The 23,870-nt window shown below is 34.6% G+C and overlaps 1 protein-coding gene across 3 annotated transcripts in view; it reads left to right on the forward strand.

The window, feature by feature from the left end:
- Window positions 1–14,220: 14,220 nt before the first annotated feature.
- The window catches only part of LOC125227585 (leucine-rich repeat neuronal protein 1-like), a 476,226-nt gene continuing 466,576 nt past the window's right edge, over window positions 14,221–23,870 (forward strand). For all 3 annotated transcript variants that reach the window (XM_048131927.1, XM_048131925.1, XM_048131926.1), the window contains exon 1: window positions 14,221–14,545. The gene's annotated coding sequence lies outside the window, so the exon portion shown is untranslated. The remainder of the gene's footprint in view (window positions 14,546–23,870) is intronic.

Here is a 23,870-nt window from a genome sequence, read left to right on the forward strand (position 1 = left end):
TTATTTAATAAACAATTAAATAAATTAAATAATAAAATGATTTACTATTTATTATTTAAAGATTAAGATGAAATGGCGGAAAAGTGTGAAAAAAAAGTGTGATTTATAGTATGTGATTTAGGCTGATTTTTTCGGAGTTAGTAATTAGTTTATCGATACCTCTGGGTTCAATTGGCGTAAAGGACATTTTGGCGAAAATGAGTTATATATACAGTTTTGTTCAGAATTTCAAGCGCTATCGATCTGTGTAGTTAAAATTTCGATATCTCTTAAAAAGTTGCCTTTACGACCAAGATTTTCTACTATGGACTTGCAAAAATAGCTTTTCTGAAGGGGCGTAAATATCAAGTCATTAATTATAAATTATTATTTGTGTCGTAAAGGAAATCTACAAATAAAAATATAGTCGCAAGTCACCTTGTTATAAATTGTTGACCTTTAAGCCCTTACTTTCTAAGGATCACTTTCTATAGTAGTGTGATAAAGTTGGGCGTAAAGGACAAGTTTTTTGTTCTTCGTCCTTTACGACCAGCACTAAAAATATTTTATCCGCAACTGTAATCGATATCTTTGGGTTCAATTGTCGTAAAGGACATGTAATGCAGGTTTCTAAGAGAAAGATAAACCCACTTTTTTGTTTTTTTGACCTATATTTGTGACGTGTATAAGAAAAATATGCAGATTACGAGTATCTTTAACCTAGTGTAGCAACCGTAGTGATAAACTAAACGATTTAGAAGATAGATGGTTGTAAAGGACACGTCAAAATGTTATAACGTCCTTTACACCCATGATTTGATAGGGTCGTAAATGACGGTCTTAGATGATTTTTATACAAAGTCGGGGCGTAATTGTAACCGAAATGGTACAAATGTTGTTCTAAGTTTACAATTAAAAACTTGAAAAATGTATCCAAACGTACTTAATATGGCATAGAATAGCTCTACATCAGTGTAATGCAGTGTATTATTTATCTAAGCTACTTAGCAACAAAAAAGAACAAGACTAATATTTTATATCCAGTTTTGTAATAAAGAAACAATATTTGCTTAAAAACTATCTAATACTTTGGCAACAAATTCAAAGTTATTTTTTTAGTATTCGCCGCTGTCTGAATAGTCAGTAGGTTACGCATTCAGTCTTTAATTCTAGCAGGGAAACGCTTTCGTAGTATTATTATACTGCGGCGAGATGTAGGTAATAAAAAAAAAACACTATGGTAATCAGGGTACGTACCCAAATGCACAAACGCTCACGATAATATCTATTTCGTAGCTATATATCTTTATCGCTCTTGCGTATTGCACCAGACTGCATTTTTGTCGACGATTGCCATTCAGCTACGCCGGCAGTAAACTTTAACAGTAGACTATACTAACATTTAGTGCGACTGCGACAATAACAGGTGCGTTTCGCTAGCGAATGAGCGTTAGCGTTTGGTGACTTGGCTATGTACCCAGGTACTTAAAGCATTGACTATAATATTTCTAGGATTGAACTCATAATTAAAATTATTCTTATTTAACAGGTTTAAGACTAAATAACAATCTTCTATTTTAAAATTATCAAAAATATGAATCAACATAGTAGGTAGTCTTGACTACAGTTTGTATACGCGTCCTAACTTGCGTTTATAAATAAGTACTTAACTCTTAGTTATTCTTAAAACTTCTTTCTACTTTAGACTTAAAATTACTGTCGTATTAATATAGTCTACTATTCACAGTTGCTGATTAAATTTTACGTGATTACAATTAGTGTTTTACTTAAACTACGAAATCGTTTCCCTGCTAGAATTAAATACTGAATGCGTAACTTATTGAGACAGCCGAGCGGCGAGTACTAAAATAATAACTTTCCAAAATATTAGATAGTTTTTAAGCAAATGTTGTTTCTTTATTGCAAAACTGGATATGAAATAGTCTTGTTCTTTGTCTCTGTTAAATATTTAGATAAATATACACTGTAACACTAATGTGGCTATTCTATGCCATATTAACTACGTTTTTCAAGTTTCTCAATTGTAAACTAAGCTAAAAACAGTTACCATTTGTACCATTCCGGTTACATTTACGCCCCGAATTTGTATAAAAATCATCTAAGACCGTCATTTACGACCCTATCAACTCTAATTGTTCAAAAAAATCGTGGGTGTAAAGGACGTCCATAGCATTTTGACGTGTCCTTTACAACCATCTAACTTCTAAACCGTTTAGTTTATCACTACGGTTGCTACACTAGGTGAAGGATACTAAAAATCTACATATTTTTCTATATACGTCACAAATATAGGTCAAAAAACAAAAAAGATATAAACATTTTTCTAAAAAAAAAGTTGTTTTTTGCTTCTCCTGAAAACCTGCATTTTGTCCTTTACGCCAATTGAACCCAAAGGTATCGTTATGTTTAAACATTTTATCATAGAGGTTCCACAAATAGTGTACCTTTTTAATAGTAGTCATTTTTTTTTAATAAAACTTACCAATTACGTTATATTTATAAAAATAAGATTTGGCCTATTTAACTTCTAACACTGATTTAGTATAAAAATCGATCTTAAATATTTTTTTTATTATTTTTCCCAGAGTCAGAAAACCATTGTCTATCACATATATTAATATCTCGTGCCATGCATTTAAGGGTTAAGCTGATTTTAAAGATAAGTTCCTACAAGTATAAAAACCGGCCAAGAGCGTGTCGGGCCACGCTCAGTGTAGGGTTCCGTAGTTTTTCGTATTTTTCTCAAAAACTACTGAACCTATCAAGTTCAAAACAATTTTCCTATAAAGTCTTCATAAAGTTCTACTTTTGTGATTTTTTTCATATTTTTTAAACATAATATGGTTCAAAAGTTAGAGGGGGGGGGACGCACTTTTTTTTCCTTTAGGAGCGATTATTTCCGAAAATATTAATATTATCAAAAAACGATCTTAGTAAACCCTTATTTATTTTTAATTACCTATCCAAAAATATATCACACGTTGGGGTTGGAATGAAAAAAAATATCAGCCCCCACTTTACGTGTAGGGGGGTACCCTAATAAAACATTTTTTTCCATTTTTTATTTTTGCACTTTGTTGGCGTGATTGATATACATATTGGTACCAAATTTCAGCTTTCTAGTACTTACGGTTACTGAGATTATCCGCGGACGGACGGACGGACGGACGGACGGACGGACGGACGGACAGACGGACAGACAGACATGGCGAAACTATAAGGGTTCCTAGTTGACTACGGAACCCTAAAAACTGTCTAAGTGCTCTTAAAAATAACAAAAACCGTGTAAAAATCTTCGCTAATCACCAGTTCACACTTTTTCCGCTGGATAGCCATTCCCGTAGCCTTTATTGTTGCAAATAATTTGCGCCCTTATTGTCAAAGAAGCTCTTTGTCGCACAAAGAAAATCCTCTGGAGCGAAATTGATTCAGAACAATACATCCTAGATAGATGTTGGGGATTAATTCTGAATGGGGCCGAGGTTTTGCTAAGTGTTGGGATCGGAGAAACTTGAACTTAGTGGGTATTTGGATTTGTGCTGTTTTGAAATAATATTAACAATAATTTCTGTAAAGTAGGTAAGTACCCTGAACACACGAGGAGCTCTTATGACTGTGTGTAGCCACAACAGTGCACCTATATGTACAGTCACCTGCAAAATTAATGAATGAATGAGACTTTTTTTTACTAATATATATATTTTTTAATATGAATAAATTCATTGATAAATTTGCCATGCACTTTTGCAGCTCACTGTACATAACACAACTAAATATGAAGGTTCTTTAGAGTACGAAACAGGCATATGAGTACACACAATGTTTTACAAATGTCCTTCAACCAAAAATATCTTAATCCCAAAATGTTAATAATTGAAAATCAGGTATGACCAACATGTATATATACGTTGGTTAATGAATCAATAAACAATAGTACTTTTATTCATAAAGGTACACACAATAATATTCACACAAAATTATATAAACTAGTAAGAATTCGTTTTATGAGTATCTAGCTTCAAAGGTAGCTAAAAACTTACTCTAAATTAAATAATGAAATTAACCACCATACTAAATAGTCCCTACCTAACTTTTTAACCGTTACATTGTACAATAATTACCCGGTGCTAAAGCCAGGCAGGTACTAACAATAAGTGGGTCGCACATACCGGAAGCGAGCGGCCCGCGGTTGGTTTCCTATTTGCAAGACATTAGCCCATTCCGATGCGAGTGATAGTGGAGTTCGCACGTGGAATTTTATTGTTATCCATACTTAATATTATAAATAGGAAAGTGTGTTTGTGTCTGTTTGTTTGTCCGCCTTTCACGGCAAAGCGGAGCGACAAATTGACGTGATTTTTTTAATGGAAATAGTCGAAGGGATGGAGAGTGACATAGGCTACTTTTTGTCTGTTTCTAACGCGAGCGAAGCCGCGGGCAAAAAGCTAGTTATAAAATACTCTTTAATCGATCCGATTTAATGTAAAACAATTAAGTGACTTAAGAATGAGCTTATCTCTAAAAGCAATCTCTTTCACATAAAATTTCAGGTTCGGAAACAAACATTTATATAAGAACTGATATTATTAATCGTTATGAGCTAATTTCATACGAAAATAAGAACAGACTTAATAAACATACTCGTACCTACATTTTAATATAGGTATAGTACTATTTTTTTTTATACTTTATTTATGTTTTTGCACACTTCGAATATTTTTTTATAAACTTAACAATAAAATCCCTTGACTCTAATTTATTTAAAACATAGATTTCATTCTGCCTAAACAAATAACACTAAAATACCTAACAATATTAACTTGGCACATATAAAAAAAAACTTGTCATTAAGGTAACCAAAGCAGTCAAAGTATCTTCCTGTTGCGTAAAAATCCATAAAACATTTCTTTGAAAAGGCTAAATTAAAGGTTCGTCTACCTGCTCTATTGTGTTCCAAAATGTCGTAAGAGACAACGAGTTCTAAAGGAAATTCTGATTCTCAAAATAAAATGTTGGCGAGTGATAAGTAATTTGTTATCTGTCTTCCTGATAAGGTAAACTGTGAAATTACACAGGAAAAGATAGATAATCTACGTTTGTTATTTTTAAATGACCATGATTGCTTTGAAGACCACCTCTAAGTTAATCTTGTTAAGAAAACTGTTTGGAATATACCAAATGAGCCGTTTCAAGCTCACAAATTACAAGTATACGTATCTTGAACTTGAATTATATCTAAAGTAAATAAAAACTTCGTAAAAATATTTTTGAAAGAACTTGGCACCCATGATTACTTTTTAAGAAAATCTGCGGAGCACCTCTGTATGAGACTAGCCCAGGACCTGGATTGCTGGCTGGACTGGCTATGAGGAGATATGTTCAGTAGTGGGCGATCAACGGCAGAAATGGTGATGATTAAATTTTTAGACGCAGTTTTAGTACTTAATATTGACCTTGCCTTTTATTTTAAGATTTTCAAGTGTAAGTAAGTAAGTTGTTATTAGAATATTACCTACAGAAATCGAAAACCGTTGTATTGGAACATTTGCAACTAAATGCAAAGGACTCGTATATTTTATCAGCCATCTCATTATGCGCATACTTCCAAACTACTGTTTTACCTGAAATAGCTATAGTTACAATCTCGTTTGCAATACATTACATTCCCGTAAACTGGGAACCGACAATTATGCCAGAGCACAGATCACCATAAATACGTACTAGACGGAGCATTCAAGCCAACTGAAAGTTACCACTCATAGGAGATTGGTAATAAAGAGTACAAATGGGACTACTTATTTTATCGTGGCAACACTTCTTATACAGAAGTGTCAAAATAGTTGCCACATGCAAATCGGTTTAAATACATTGACGGTGGCGCCGCTATTATTTTCTACTTTTTTTTCCGGTTTGTTTGATCATGATCTTCCACGAATTATTTAGTATGGGAACGCAACTTAAAAGAACGAAAATGACAAATGAATTTAAGTGAGAATCTGGGATTGCGTTGCTCAAATCGTGGTATTTTACCAGTAAAATTGTTCAGAAGGTCGATGAGCACGCGTTCTTTGTAAATGCCTTATAATTTGACGACCGGTCTGGCTCAGTCGGTAGTTACCCTGCCTGCTGAGCCGCTGCTGAGTCCCTTTCCGATATGATGGAAAGGCACAAACGATCAGCTTATGTTAACTTTATAGTTTTCAGTTAGCGCGTTAGTTACTTGTGAAATAACGCTGTACAAAGGGTTCGAAGAGTCTGGACGTATTTTAAATTTATTATCCACGATATAATCCGTTTCCATAGTTTTATCTTTGTCAATTTTAACCAACGTTTATGAATTAGGGGTGTAGTCTATGTACCAGAGCCACATGAACAAAAACACATGAACATTCTCTTTGCCCGATAACGAGTCAGCAGCGACTTCGCACATTGTTCGCAGTTCAGGTGTTGTTGCAAGTTGTGTTCGTTAGGTGCGCGAGTAATCTACTTTGTGGCGTATTGCTCGATCGTATTGCTTCTTATTTTGCTTCACATTCATTTTGTTAGTCTACTGCACGTTGTTCTTTGATGAATGAGGTTTATTGCTGTACAGTAGGAACTAAAGAACAACCCAGTCAGCTGATAAGTTACCGGATCTTGCACTGTCAACATCTATTCTCCTGAGGATGCCTCGTAGAGAGGCGAAACACATGTCGAGTTTTATATTTTTGGTGATGGGTTGGTATTTATTTGTAAATTTATTTTTTCATAAACATTAACTCCATGCATTAGAATACATCATCCTCCTTGCGTTATCCCGGCATTTGAAACGGCTCATGGAGCCTGGGGTCCGCTTTGACTACTAACCCCAAGATTCCATTCGATTCCATGCATTAGAATACGCAAGTAAGTATAACCTGTATAACGGGTAATCTTCTAGATTTTGATTATCATGGATTGGTTTTACGCAAAAGTAACGCCTGATTCCATCGATTATTCAAAGGAATAAAACTTTCAAATTGCAGTGATCATTATTCGGAAACTGAACAAAAAAATCGTAAAACTTCGCCAACGGCGTTCATTGTCTAAAACCCGCCGCGCATGTCTAGGAAATCGTACTTCCTGCCAACTTCTCGTCTCCGTCCCATAAAAGACAGATTAATAGCACTAAAGATGTGCTGAAACTCGAATCCTTTCTCCAAGTTGGCCAACTAAGGAATAATTAACATAGGTACCTATTGAATGGAATTTTCGCAGGAAGCGGGAACAAAATGGAATCGGGCGTTTCTTTTTTCCGGGAGAATAAAATCGTTGTTTCATTTGCTCTTTTGTCGATACACACGGCTGGGTTTATTTGAAGACTTATAAATTGTTGAAAATACACTTGATCCGTACCGTAAAATGTTTTTCAGAAACAACTCTTTGTAGACTACAAGCTTTTCCTTGAATACAAAAACAAGCTTTAGTTATTCCACGAATTGCCGTTTTTTGTATAATAACACGGTCAAAGACGTTTAATAAAATCACAGAATACTTATTATAATAATACAAGCAAAATGGCGATATTATTTTTTTTTTCATGCGGGTTAAATTGTGGCGTAGGCGAGAGGCTGGCAACCTTTTAATGCAGTTTCGTTTTCTTTCAACCCCTTATTTGCCAAAGAGTGGCACTGAAACCTGAGTAGTTTCATGTGTTCTGCCTACCCCTTCATGGGACACAGGCGTGATTGTATGTATGTATGTATGTTATTGAATGAAAAAGATTGATAAATCTTTATTGTTACATCTGAAACAATTTACAACATTTGTGTGCTTTTAAGTCATCGCTATTAAAACCGTGATCTCTGTACCCTCTGTAGGTACGATAGACATTAGTGATAGAAGAATTATTAGAACATGCATATATTTTTAAATTAATCAATAAACATATTTCTTCAAATCTTTAACAGTATGTAAATTATAGGTATTTTCTGTATACTTTGTATATTGAAAGCTTCGAGATTATAAGTAATGTTGAAATTTTTTTTTTGCGACGCGCGTCGAAAATATTTCGCCAGTCATCTTTGCCATATTTGATCATGCCGCTACACATTTTATCTGATGGAACAGTAAATTGACCGCTGTTGCTAAATATTTTGCATTATTTTGGTGAAGTTTTTGCTCGAATAGTTGAGCAAAAATTCTTATCTTAAATCTACTTTTTATTTGAGGTAAGTACTTATCTTTTTATTGTGGGTAATTGGGCTAAAACACAATTGTATTACTTTATAGGTCAAGTTTCTAATTGATGAAAGTATATAGTAGTGATATTAGCATTAAAAAAGTCAGGTCATATCTTTCTTACAATTGAACGAACTGAACGTGAAATATGACAAAACACATTTTGGAAAACATTTGATGAGTGATTCTTAGAACAAATTAAATTATCCTCATAGAAAATAATTTAATTTGCATTTTTTAGTAGACACACTATTATTTTTACTTGGACTACTATTACTATTTTTGCACTTTGAGGCCTTGGTCATTTTTTCTTTGTATATGACATTTATTTCAGTTTATTTGATGAGAGTTCAAAAAATACGTAAGGTAAACACAAAAGAAAAGAATCAACGTCGTGTAGTATCATGAAGACAAAGTTAAGGCAGTCTGGCACACAATATTATGGAAGTTGCTCCACCGACGAGAGTCTTAAATGACTGATGATGACGATGATCAACACATAATATGTGTTTATCAGTTGCATGTCATGCAACTTCATAATCAACCGTATCAAATCACCAAAGAACGGGCCGTATGCTTACCGTGGTATGTGGTTGCCTGTGTGGTGACGGGTTAAGAATTTCACCATCCCCTTTCTTCCCGTGGGTGTCGTAGAAGGCAACTATGGGATATGGGTTAAATTGTGGTGTAGGCGAGAGGCTGGCAACCTGTCACTGCAATGCCACAATTTCGTTTTCTTTTAACCCCTTAATTTGCCAAGAGTGGCCCTGAAGCTTTAGTAGTTTCATGTGCTCTGCCTACCCCTTTATGGGATACAGGCGTGATTGTATGTATGTATGGTATATGCAAAATGTTCCACTTTATGTAAAGTGCATAATCCGTGCGATAATCGCCGGTTCCGTATGTCACTTGCATAATAGCGGTTTTCTCATCTCGATATTCATCGCCTCTTTTATATCGCTGTTCCGTTTCGATTTTACGAGCCGCGTCCGAGACAGAAGCGCGCCGTCAATGAGACCTACCTGCTTTTAAATTGACCAGAAAATATTTGCGGACAAAAAATATTCCCTGTTGAAATTCGAGCTTTATACCCTTCTTGGAGAATGCCTGTATTCCTTTTAGTTTCTGTTTTGAAGTTGTAAGAGGTACAATAAGTCTTGTTTTGGCATTAAACCGCGCGAGTTTAACTCAAAAGCGATGAATGGTTGTTCAATTTTGTCCCTTTCATCTACATCCGGCACACGTGAACGGAATCGGCTGAAACGCCGAACGGCAATACGAATGAAATTCCCAACACACGTCAGGAGATTAATATCAGCGCCGTGTTATTGTCTACCGCTGATTTTATCATTCCTCTTTGTTTTTGAGATGATAACGCGTTCCCTATTGTGCGATTCGTTTTGCCTCATTTGTTTCACTTAAGTTGCTTTTTTTTATTGCAAGCCGCCTTCATAAAAAGGACTGTCATTTTGTTAGGTTAGGTTGTTCGGAACCGCAAAAAATTGCCCCCCAAATTATACACGAAGGTAGCAATTTTGTTGAAAAAATCTGCATCGTTTTAATAATAATACACCACGCTCTTTAAATACAACTGCTTAATCTTGATAGTGGAACATGTGTAAATTCCACGTAAATGGGATTCAATGAAGGAGAAAGTTTTCCGAATTGAATAACTTTTTGCTGTAAAACAAGATTTAAAGTTGTATCAACAAAAGAAATCAAGAAATCCGATAACACACCGACTTGACTTTCTGATTCCAGTCGAGAAAAGAATATTCACAAAGCGATGCCAAATAGAGCAACATAGGTGCAGACTCAGGTTATTAAAAGCACATGGACTGGTTCCATTGTATTTTAGCTTTTATGTGCCTTAGTTACAGTTTGACTTTGAGTGTATTTTTTTGTAGATATTGACATTAACGTCGAGAAAGTGCGGTATAGGTAAAGCTTCGTTGACCGTTGTATTATTATCGATCTTTATCTTTTCTGTACCATCTGCGACAAAGCTTTTGACACCATCTTCGACTTTATCGTTTGTATTATAAGGCTCAGTTATTTTTTATTACAGAGTGTTGCTATCTGTACGATTCGACATGCATTATTTATGCTCTAGGGGAGTTTATTGAAATCATACGAAACAAATATTGGACACCATTTCCTATCAGTGGAATGATCTCGGAATTCGGGGCTCGTGTAATATGCCCTAAAACATTGTTCGGCTGAATACGGGCGATATATATTAGCTTTAAGAGATTAATTCGTTACGGCTGCGTGGTTTAGTAAATTTTGGTTTGAAATAAAAGTTGTTTTGTTATCACTACACAGAAAGCGATTAATCGTGGAACCGACGCGAACAAAGTTGCATTTTGGGAATTTAGGTTGTTACGCTTTTATACTTACATATAAAAGGTTTCTGCTTCTGCACAATAAATTAGGCTTATTCTCTTAAAGCTCTGAGTGAGATATCGTTACAAGTAATACAGTTTCCTAAAAATAAGACTTGTCCTGAAGAAAGAAAATTTAATCAAAAACGTGTCCAGGTCAAGTGGAAATGACAGGCCTCTTCCTTTCCCTAGCAGTGAGAGAGTAGGACACATAAACTGGGCTATATTAACAAAAATATAACTAATTGGAGATTGTTTAAAGATACGTCAACATCCACGAAAGTATTTTGTTTAGATGGGGGTTCTAACCTATAATGTACATTTCTGGCAACATGACAAAATAAATTCGGCGGAACGTCTATTCGGTGCAAAATTACAGTCAGAAACATGAGTATTATGCGACATAAAATGCTGCAAAATTAAAGTCGACGATATCAGCAGTATGCTATTACTAATTCGGTGAAAAGTAATGTATAATACACAGAGTAGTAATATAACAGAGTGAGTCTCACTGAAGACCGGCTGTGACCCAACAATGGCGGACGTTTTTTTTTAAATTTTATTTTATGGCTTGGTGGCGACCTTTCAAGCCAGCAATGGCAGACGGTTTGCGATGTGCAAACACGATTTAAAATCAAAATAATTATAATTCAGGTCAAAAGAAAATCAATTCTTCACTTAATTTATCAAAAATTAATTATTTTACTTGAAATTTAGAAATATCTTGTTTTTAACAAATAATAATGACTCAGTGCGCCGTGTGCAAATACTATTAAAAAAAATACTGGTCACACTCTTGTTTTGCAGTTTGTTGGTTAACGATTATGAGCATTAATTAATATTATGATTTTACGCATAATAACGTGATAAAGTATTAATTTACGCATGAAAAGTTGCTCCGTATTTTTTTTTTCTTTCGATTGTTGTCTTTTTTATACAATTTGTCAACGCATGTAGGCATATTTTCTTATTTTTCTGGAGATGTTTTCGCCACGGGCGCCTCGATCCGACTGACGGGAGATTAGTGGATGAGGTCATAGACAAAGCTATCAATGTGGATGATGGAATCACAGGTTTTTCTTCGGAGTTATCCGTCCATAGAATTATTAGTCCATGGTATAATATATACAATTCTGCTATATTAAAATCGACAATATTAGTATTCTGCTATCCAGAATTCTGCCAAATGAATGATATGCGATATGACAGTTATGCTATTTGTACAATTATGAAAAAGTATCATTCGGGTAAAAATGTTTCTGCGAAAGCTGCTATGCCAAATGTATTTCGGACAATCGATATTCTGCAAGATAAAGGGAACCCATAAATAAATACACCTTGTAATAATGAACTGATGCTAATGTCAATATTGAAGTATCTAAGTTAAGTGGGGTTTGAATTGTCAATGAATTTACTGTTGTTGTTTTGGCAGGAAATGAACACCGTTGCTTGTTAATTGAGTCTATTTTAAGGTCACTTACAAAATGCTTTAATAAGAATGAAGTTTATACACCTTTGACTTTACAAAGCTTCACTAGAAATAATGAGTTTGCGGTTCATCGATTTCAAATTAATTAACACTTCTAATTTGAGCTTTTTGGTTTAATATTACTTCTGGTTATAAATTACATAAGTCTAATGGCAAAAGGTTTAATTAGGTAAGCAACTTGTTTTAATACATTTACATTTGATTTTTCTATACCTACCTAAAATATAATACCACATTATAATGACTGAATGAATATTTTTTTATTTCGTGTAACCATAGACACATAAGCTATTAGTAGAACTAAAATACATAAACAATTATAATTAAAAAAACATGAGCACGGAATTCATAAACCACCCTTATCGTTTCTTTTTATACTGCACAATGTAACGTATTATTGTTAATACTATAATTTTTTTGCATAGTTATAAATATACCCGCTTTTTGTGTACGCCAAATTTCTTGAGCCAATTAACGCCCGTATCGCCATCTACGTACGTTTACGCATGAAAGTTACTATTAAGTATTGAAAGTGTGTCAATTGGGTAAAATCAATAACCGTAACTAACAAAAGGTCTACTAATAATCTCTATTTTATTTCGTGTATACCTTCTTATCTTCAATGTGCAGATTTTTACTTCATTGTGATAAAAGGCTACAAGAAGTAGGTATAGGAAGATGAAGAAGAAAGAATAAAGTATCTGCTGCTTGGGTTTACAGTATGGTTTCCTATTCAGCTTACTCCCGAGAAAACTATTTAAGTATTAAAAGTTTTAAATGATTTACGGTTATTGTCATTAGACTCATATTGACTGAGATTTAGACCGTGTAATCACGGTCTAAATCTGATAATCTTTTTAATTTTTGTTCATCTCCTGATATTTCGTTCGACGCATTCACTTATTTAGTTATTTTCGTACCTAGTTAAACGGTTTTAGATATGTCAAATGAAAATGAAATACAATAAACGGTACCAAATTGCGCTGTCAAGCCAACCAGCCATTTCCTAAACACAAAGCTGTGTATGAGCGAACAGTTTTACATCTGATTCGAATTTGGAACACAATGGAGTTAGTTCGGTTCGAAATTCGAAATTTGTCGGTAACTTCTCCCGTCTTCCGACAGCGATTATTGTGTCCAGAATTCACTTGATTTATTACCTCTATTTGGTCTGCGTCTGCGGTTTTATTTATGCAAAGATCATTATTCTTGATTTGAGGGATAAAAGTGATGTTTATTAGTAGGTAACCTATCAATATTGCGTTTACTCGGTGATTTTTTATAGAGATTATTTTTGAGGAACATTGTTTATTCATATTTGACTGTAATTTTAGCTTATACCTACCGAAAAAAAGTCAAAGATGAAAAATAATTATATTATTAACAAATACTTAAGGTAAAATTATGGGAAAACTTTCAAACAATTCGTGAGAATTGGTATAGGTATAAGTAAAAGTATCAATTTAACAATATCAAAATTTGATTATTTTTCTATATAAATGTGAACAACAGCTTATAAGTAGGTAGTTGAAAATTCAGTAAGTAGGTATACCTACATTAAAATGCTTTCAAAATTATACTACTTATGTTTTTATTTAAAATCTAGTAGCAGTTAGGTAGCTATGTAATGTATATCGTATCGTATCGTCTGGATCACCTTATTTCACTGCTTCGGTTCGACGTTTCCAAACATCTGCCTGCATTCGACCCGATCCCGAACCTCTCCACCATTGTGATGTCGACACTACAATACCCCCTTTCAATATCTAAAGTCACCTTCAATCCAAGGATAATAACAGCAGGTAGAAATATATCGAAGTTATTAAAATTTCAACCATTAGAAGCTTCCGCAAAGTGGCAACAGATATTTTAGATAACGCTCCAGTAAATTCAGTCAAGTCAGAAGACAAAAACATTACTCTTAATGAAAATGACGCAGCTATTTCGTGAGAGCACGTCGAGCGCAACGCTAATTACATTGTATACACCGAATGAAATGCAAGTGTACGCGGCGACACCGCACCGGCCGACAGCGTAAGCTGAGGTAATGTTCGTAATAATAATACTTATTTCAAGCTGAGGGTCCGCGAACCTCACGCATGGCCCGATGCGCCTATTCGTTCTCTCCCGCTGCCTATTCGCGCGGCCCCCTCAGTCGCTCGCCAGCTCGCGCCGCAGACGGAACTGTGTCTCTCGTAGATTACCCCCGTTCGTAGTCTCCGACGAACATATTTATAATTGTTAAAATAAACTGGTTTTTGTGTTAACGTGTCTCTTTCCTGCCTCCTGCTAACTGGATCTCCTGTTTATTCACTGCTATCGGTTTTCTTTAGTGCAAAATGTGATGTTATGTGTGTTCAACGAGCGTACCGTCCTGTGTAACGTTGCCCAAAGTGAACTCAATGGATGTAATGTGCTTTTAAGTTGAAAACGTTAATCTTTTTGATCCTTCGCAGCCGGATTTTTCTCTGAGGTTGGTAAAATATTTAATTTTCGTGGAGCCATTATGTACCCAGTTTATATCGTATACTATGATAAGACTGACTGAATGTTTGCAAATGTAGAGTGCGCGAGAACTAGTCAAGGTAGCGATAGTAAAGCCGATCCGTGCCCTGAATACGAATTTTGAAATCACTTCCTAAGTAAGAATTCAATAACAGTGATGAAACTGCTGAATTCGCAGATCTACACTAATTTATACGAGTATCAAACCAAACAAACTCAAGTATGCAGAGGCAGAAACTATGAATCAACGTAATCGCTTCGTGGTAATCAACGTGTGGGTTGATAACAGATATGATGAATCAAATAAGCAAGTGAACAATTTAAGAAGTTCGTTGATTTTTACAAAGATTTTTAGCAATATAAAAATGATCACTCCTCGAGAAAAAGAATTCGACGAGAATACAATAACAGACGAGTATTAAAAAGACACTGACAAAAGCATCGAGAACTCGAACAATTAAACAGAAATCTTAACCGGAATCACGCTTTGATCCACTTTCCTATCGATGGTCGATTGGGTTGCGAATCTCATCGAAACAGTCAATAAACAGTTGGAAAATAAAATAAATACAGATACATCGCCAGTCCTTCCGTTACTTGATTATTTTGGCTCCAATCCAAACATTTGCGGCCGACCACAGCATCCTTCCATCTTAATTCGACCATTCCTAGCAATATCCCCTAGTATTTATTACATTTAAGGGTTCATCGCATTAGATTAACGAGACAGTAAAAGTGCTGAACTAAGTCCCATAAAGCGGATAAAGTATTCGTCCCAGGCAATTTACACAATCGATATCTATTCTAGAAGATTTAAATTTCGAAAATTTTATTTATGTGGAAGAGAATTTTAATAACACCAACACTTTATCCGCAAATATATTTTACGAGGAAAATGATTCTTATTTAGGTAGTAAAACGTTTATTGCCGTCATCGTAAATTTGAGAGCTGTAGATAGTTGTCCATTCATTTATAAAAGTTATTTTTATTATTGAATTTCGTTTTCTCTGTAAAGTTTCTTTATTTTACAAGGTTTCTTGTTTCTCATTAGCATCAATTACCTACTTAAGCGGAGAATTTCTAAGGTGCCGCAAGGTTATCAGTATTTGTAAACAGTTATTGTAAACGCTGCAACTCGAGACCGATTGTTCCGATAGAGGTGGCTTGTGCTCCGGTTTATTTATCAGTTCCATTCAGATATCTGGGTCAATATGAATCTCGAACAGAATCAATCGATTAATTAAAGAAATACGATTCATTCAAAGATCTTAAAGACTTCTGTTCTGTTTTCTTGAAATCCTTTTCAAAGAGCTTAATTGCGATTAGATTTATATTTCTGTTCTCGTCCAATCTCCTTAGCCGTTTTGTATCTTAAACTTCTGTTTATTTCCTTTCAAAACCAATTGGAGCCTATTTCAAGTTTCGTGGAAGACGGGATATTTTTCTCTGTTCAAAGACGCAAGATTTAATCAAGTTTATGTTTTGCACTAAAGTTATCGCGACAATACTCTTTTCAGTATCGACTACCTTGAATCTATCGGGAAAGTCCACAATAGACTTTGCCCTGCAAAGGGTTTGTTGTTTTAAAGTTTCTCGAAGCCTTGGCGAGATTAATAAGTTGAAAATGCGATAAGGATGATACTGAACTTGGCCCGTAAAGTTCTGAACAAATAAAATTTTAAATGCTGCTAATATAAGCAGTTTAATTATACATAAATATATTACTATAAAAATGCTTTAACAAAATGCTGCTGCTTTCTAAAATGTTACTTTCATTATAGGTAACATAATATATCAGGCCACTTATGCAAGATCAATAAACTAAATGAAACCTAGTTTTGAGTCGACACAAAAAGTTAATATAACTAATCTGTTCCTTCATTCAACCTATCCATGTGCCGAAATTATGCCCAGAGTTTCATCAAATACATCCAAAGCAATAAACAAGCCATAAGTTTCTCCAAACAGAATTACATCAAACTTAATACTACAGATCCAGCCTAGGATCCTCTCTAGAATCCAATTAGAGAGATATCCATCTTAGACATCCACTTCCAACAGCAATTTATCTCCGCTAACTGCTGTATGTGTACGAAATTTACGTACTCACTATAATACCTGCACTTTCAAATTATATCCTGCCTAAATAACAATAATTACATTTTCTACTTCCCAAAATTTATCTTTCGGACGCAAAGGATCGTTTAAATGTAAAATATATTCCGCTCTCAACAGAATGTGTTAATTTCTAAAAAGCATTATACTCCGCTCCGAATATTCCATTACTTTCTGCAGCGGAAATTCCTGAAACCTCATTAAATTCTGCTTTCTAAGATGCTGTGTAAAGATTAACTTTGATATTTACTTCGGGCAATATCCTTATTTAAAAACGGCCGGTAATCTTAACACCATTTAATTTATAAGAAACGTCCTGGGAATTAATTCCCTGAGAGCATTATTCGGGGAAACAAATTATGTTTATAGCATAGCCTTTTCAGAGCGCAGCAGGGTCGTGACATATGACCCAGTGACGGAGATTTACCTTTAAATATTCCGTCGGCGAAGCAAAACATTACGCTTCGCTTAGTGGAATCGTTGGAGCTTCTGTTCCGAAAACCATTCATATAAACAGCAAAATCTTTCCTTTGAATTTTGATTCGATCTCTTTGCCGGATTAGATTCGTAAATATGGACCTAAAACGCGGTCATATATAATAGTACATTACGATACAAGTGCGTAAAAAAGGAAGTTCGAAACGAGTGGCGATAAATCGACACGAGTTACGAATTTCCTTTTCGCACGTGTATCGTACGACGTTTTTCAGTACAGATGACCCTCCGAAGTTTCGACCTGTCATATAATGAACCACTTCTCGCACTAGTGCGTAATATAAAAAACACCATCTGTACTGAAAAAGTACTTATGATATTGGAGCAAATCATAAAAGCAAGACAGAACTGTGAATTCGAAAAAAGAATTTCGAAACGAAATATTAATAACCGTTGCTTTTAAGAGGCAGTGGGTTAAGCTTAAGTTTCTCCGAAGGCTTCCGTGGCGAGCTCGGTAAAATATGCAAGCCAAGCCCGTGCAGTTGGAAAACGTACACTTAATTATTTGTTTGTATTCAGTACCCAATTACTCGAAACGATGTTATTTCGAGATAGGTTTTATTGTAGACTTTTATTGCTTTATTCTTGAAAGTTGAATGATGAAATAGGCGCGTGACAAGTGACGCGTTGGAGAGCGTCTTTGTTTATTCAAAATATGATTTGACAGTGCGTCAACGGAAAAAAACACTTGAAGCAGTGCTTACGCGCAGTCAAGTCATCGATGTGAGCGGATGGATTGAATTTCAACCGACTCTTGCTATCGCATAATTAAACTTTTAAATCGATTGAGAGTAATGTAAAACTTTAAGTCTGACTTCAGACTATTTAAGTTTTAAGCGCGATAATCGGCTCGAAGTTAAAATGTTAGTTGAATAAAACTTTTGAATCCGCTTAAAATAAAGGACTTTTGTAAAAAAAAAACGTTTTATAACAATTTTCTCTTGTATTTTACAAGTTTTTGCTCACTTTTATATGGTTTCTTAAAAGTAGACATCACATAATGTAACAAATAAGTATTTCCACGTATACAGTAAATATTTATGAACATAAGTGCTGATTCATTGAAATAACACGTGAAAAAAAATCTTTAAATCAATATACACACTTATATGTACTTATTACATTTAAACATTCGTAAATAACCAGATAATCGTAAGTCTGTCGAATTATTCACATCGTGCTGAGTGTGTGAACTTGACACCGCTGCCGTGAGCCACGGGAACGTTGAGCAATATCGGGGTCGGCTTATGAATAAACTATGCTAATTTCTTACCGCTATCGATTCTAATCGAATAGTATTCGATTGTATTTTGTTTCCATACAACAATTACACAGATAATCACAACAATCACTCGCACATTAAAGGTAATTTTTTCCACGCCCACGAAAAGCACCCGAAAATTTCTTAATTTCCTAATAGCGGCATAAAATGAGTCGTAAAATCTCCGGTTTTTTACTTATTTAGCCCGTTTTTTAATGTTTACGCTAATGGGTTTCAACTTAACACTTTCGCTACCAAGAACCCGACTGTCGGGCACACCGCTCGTAGAAGCGTAGCCGATTACATGGGTTTCCCCGTATGTAGCGAAAATGTCGTAGCGCCGCGTAGAGCCCGGTTTCGAAAGTGTTAAACGGTTTTACGGCGGTTTTTATCGATATTTTGACTGGGAGCAGGTGTGCTTGCCGACAATGATGGTGGCACTTTAAACATTGAAAAAAAAACGGGTGAAAAAGTAATAATCGACTTTCGTTTTTACAACACGCGCTGCCATGTAAATATTGTAAAAACATGATAAGTTACCATATGCTACCCTTTATTTCCGAATATCCATCGAATATTCTACAAAAAAAACTGTATCCAAATGTAATAGGCCGTGACTAAAATGGCCACCGAATAAATAAACTTTTTAACAAAAAATAAAACCGCCTTCAAAAATAAGCGCGTTACAAAACACGGAGAAACTAAAAAGCCAAAAATAATAAACCTTTCAATTCAGATTTCTTATCGTATTGCAATAAGCTAAACATCCAAATTATAAACAAATCAATTATTTTTGTAGTCGGTACCAGACCTGTTCGTCGCCTTGCTATTGCCTGTTTGCCCCACCCAACCATACACAGGCTGGTACCGACTCCAAAAATAATTGATTTGTTTATAATTTGGATGTTTAGCTTATTGCAATACGATAAGAAATCTGAATTGAAAGGTTTATTATTTTTGGCTTTTTAGTTTCTCCGTGTTTTGTAACGCGCTTATTTTTGAAGGCGGTTTTATTTTTTGTTAAAAAGTTTATTTATTTGTTGATTTTTAGTGGTTCCTAGTGATATTATATGTATCAGTCCGAATACATGTACAGTAGTGAAAGAATTATCCTTTAACTCCTAACCATTGAGGAGTTGACCTTCCATCATCAGCTCAGCCCTAAAAACATTACATGTGCCTATAACATTTGAAGAGTTCCCTCGATTTCTCCAGGATCCCATCATCAGACCCTGACTTGGTGCCAATGGGACCATCTCGGGGTTATACCGGTTCGATCAAAAAAAAAAATTTTGAAAATCGGTCCACGATTCTCGGAGATATCGAGTAACATACATACAAAAAAAAAATAAAAAAAAAAAAAAAAAAAATTCAGTCGAATTGAGAACCTCCTCCTTTTTTGAAGTCGGTTAAAAATTACACGAGCGCGTTATGGAGTATGTAATACACGAATTTAACGGTTCATTCGCTCCCAGGTTGCACGTAATGGCGCTCGACAGCTGTCAAGGCGATGTCAGTTCTAAATTTAAAACAAACATTTCATTTTTATTACGCTTATGAGTCTGTTGGGCTCTGCTTAAACTTTTAATTAAAATTAAAAAACAAATGGTAACCCTTTTTGGGTTTAAGTGTAAAATGAAAGTTTGTTTATTTCGTTATAATAAAAGTGAAATGAAGATGGGCTGCTACCTAAGGTCTTTGTTTTGAGATCTTTTATTGTGTAACCTTTGTAGTCGTTTTGATATTATCATGAGACCTTTTGGGTGAGGTTAAGTTTTAATTTAGTCGTTTCGTCATTTTTGAAATTCATATCCATAATCTGTTTGTGATTTTTGTTACGTTTTCTCTGTTTTTAAGTCATGTCATCTAAAAATAATGTTGCTACATTTGCCATTTCTAGCAGTCTAGACTAAATACGACTACATCGATAATGACAAAAATAGTCTTTTCCACATACTTTAGTACACAGTAGTGTGTCACCACCAAATTAGGTTCTACATATCCTTCAGTGGCCTAAGATGGCGTGCTTAGAATTGTATTAGTTCTTTTACAGTTCGTCTTTACAAAATTGATCTATGTTTGTATGGGAGTAAAAGTGTTAGTGAGTGAATTTTTGTGCTGGTTTAGTGTAGACTTAAGTAGCGTTCATTTGCTAATTCTTGGAACTAGGTGTCCACATTCATGTTTAGTAAAATAAAGTCACATGTGACTATACAGCTATAGTTACTTCCAACGTTATTCTTGAAAGTAGACAAATTGAAGCTGCAAGGTGTTAAGTGAAAACTCATGTAAAAGAGATTATGTCTGTCTGGTCATTGTATACGTATAGGTAATACGCTTATTTATTTTAATGCTATTATATATAAAATTGAGTAGAAATCCATGTAATGAAGTATATTATAGTATTGTCTTCGGTTAGTGGGATAGTTACTCATGAAATAAAACTATGAAGACGGATTTTTTTTATTTTTTATTACATACATGGAAAACCAACAGCTGAAGTTATCAATACAATCCAAAATAAAATTAAAAAGCCAATTACAGGTTCTCACAGGCTTATATCGCGTATAATGAATTTATAATAGACCACGAACGCTGTAGAGTTCGAAACGTCGGGATGTATTATAAATTCATTATACGCAGTATAATCAGTTTTTATAGTTTTATTTTATATTATAATAAGTTAAATGCACCCTTGGTAGCAAGATTTTCCTTTAAGATCGTTTCATAGCAAGCCACACTTTATTAACAGCATAAAATACGTCTACGCCTCTCTCATTAATCACCTACCTACTAAGTACTAAACCATCTATTAAAACAGCATAGATCAAACCAGTAAAGTAAAGAAAAAGTAGCACCTAACCGCGGGTTAGTAGGTCATTTGCAAAAACCAATCAACATGTAGCGCTAACACACTATTTTACATCACTAGACGGGAAACATTACGAAAGCGCTGCAGCTGTTTCATTAAACAGATTGTATCGATTGATTTTAGAACGTCACATCTCAGTACCTATCTTAGTTACATACGACATTTTGACATTAACGAGTGGCAGAGTTACATCAAGAACGACGTATACAGCGTTTTATACTACTACATCACTAGACGGCGTAGGTTACGAAAGCGCTGAAGCTGCTTGATTACATGCATTCGAATTTCGAACGAATTTAAATTTTGAACGCTGCCTTTTTTTTACTTGGAACTTAGTAACATACGTCTTATTGCTTTTAGCAGTAGTAGTATAGTTACTTTGGAAATTTCGTATGTGTGTATTAGTTTGTTGTAAAGATGTGACTTTTTGATGTTGAGTTGGATTAGCGTGCTGAGTAAGTTGCTGTAATTAGGTCGAAGTAGTAAATTTATTGGCGATGTTGGAAATAGCTAGTTCTGATTTGGAGTAATTACGATTTTCTTTATAAAATTCGCAATACACTTATACTTATAATATGTAAAAGTAATAGTAGTGTAATAATTGTATTATTATGTACTGTAGGTATGTATGATTATTTTTGCTTTATTTTGACAGTCTTTTGTGATCGTAAACGTCGATGTTAAAAAGTTGCATAATGTTGGTAGAAAATGTAAATGATTGATTCCCAAAGCTTATGTGGAAATGATAGCTTTTTAGCGATGAGACCACATGTTTTTGTTTTTATCTACTTCTGTTGATGTTTTTTTTTATTGTGTATAGTTTTTATTGTGTATAAAGAAGAATAAATATTGTAAGTCGCCATAAAATAACTAACATATGTATGTAATATAATTATGACTAACATACATTGTGATTTCTTTGAATGTCTCAGTTGAGCGTCAATAGGCGGGAAATCCTCATTATGATATAATATCCTTCGAAATGTGTGTGACACATGTATAACTCATTGTATTAAAGCGATGTTACATCTTATAAGCCGTTATACTAGCCTTCTGGGCACCCTACCGGTCGGCTCAGATTTAGAAACAATTTTATTATTTATGAAATAAAACTATGGAAACGGATTAAATCGCGTATAATGAATTTAAAAAACATCCCGACGTGTCGAACTCTTTACAGCGTTCGTGGTCAACGGGTGACTGAGGAAAAATTAAAATGTGCAAAAGCTACCCACTTACAAGAAATATTAACGAACCATGACCACAAATAATATAGATTTCTAAGGCAGGTTCACACACTATTAATAAAGCCAGTTATACAATATTCAAAAAAAAAAAATTTACCATTACTCTGTTAAAAAATAATAAGTTTCCATAGTTTTATTTCATGAGTAACTATCGCGGTAACCGAAGACAATATTAATTTTATTATTTGTAGGGTTTTATTTTATAGGTGGTAGTTTCAGTTTAGTTATAGTTTTATTTATAAGTTCATAGTTAAGTTTTTTTTCATTGCCCTGTTAATTAAGTTTATGTACACTTAATATTAAACCATGCAATAGGACGATACAATCCATAGAATAACCACAAAATTAAAATTTTGAAAAAACCCCCGACCGCGTCATAATGGACCGATTTTCATGAAACATGGCTAAGAACACTCCCTTTTATATTAAAGGAAAAAATGGAAAAATTTACGCTTCCGGCGGGACTTGAACCCGCATCATTTGCAATCCGTGCAAGGCTCTTAACCAATTGAGCTACGGAAGCCACGCCGGACATCGCAAATCTTTCCATGCCTTTCCTTATGTACACACGTCTTGGGGTGACGTCTAGCGCCATCTACCGACAGACTATTACATCTTGTAACGGCACTGGAGTCTCAAGTTAGAATCGTTAGCAGACGTTTCTGCTTGTTAAAAATAAATTTAAGAACACTCCCGACTAAATCAGCTTTCAGACAGAAAAAAATAAATCTAAATCGGTTCATCCGTTCGGGAGCTACGATGCCACAGACAGACACACACACATACAGACAAACAGACAGACAGACAGACAGACACGTCAAACTTATAACACCCCGTCGTTTTTGCGCCTGGGGTTAAAAAGGTGTTGAACGAAAGTTAATAATTGAAAAAAAAAATTAGTTACAATTGTCCCTCAGTCGATATTAAAATTTGCCCCGCTGTAACTTACGTCTTACGTATTATTTTGACGAGCTATCTCAATGTATGTAAAAGAAACAAGAATTCACATAAAAAGAACATTTACATTAAATAATATGAGTTTGTACGGTTCAGCTTATGGAAGGCTCCAATATCTTATACATAGACACATGTAGGTACCAACAGATAATATAGACATCAGTGATAGCAAATGACGACAAACAACGATGACGATCGGGTGCGTTGACACCCTGCAGGCTATCATTGATTGATTGATAAAATGAGTGACTTTCTCAGTCACATTACTGCCGCTGTGTTGAGTTGAATTCGTTCATAGGATAGCATTTGTCAAAAACTTTGTACAAAAGTTAAGGAAAAAGTGAA

Source organism: Leguminivora glycinivorella, chromosome 6, assembly GCF_023078275.1.
Source record: "Leguminivora glycinivorella isolate SPB_JAAS2020 chromosome 6, LegGlyc_1.1, whole genome shotgun sequence".
In the NCBI taxonomy this organism is placed as follows: domain Eukaryota; kingdom Metazoa; phylum Arthropoda; class Insecta; order Lepidoptera; family Tortricidae; genus Leguminivora; species Leguminivora glycinivorella.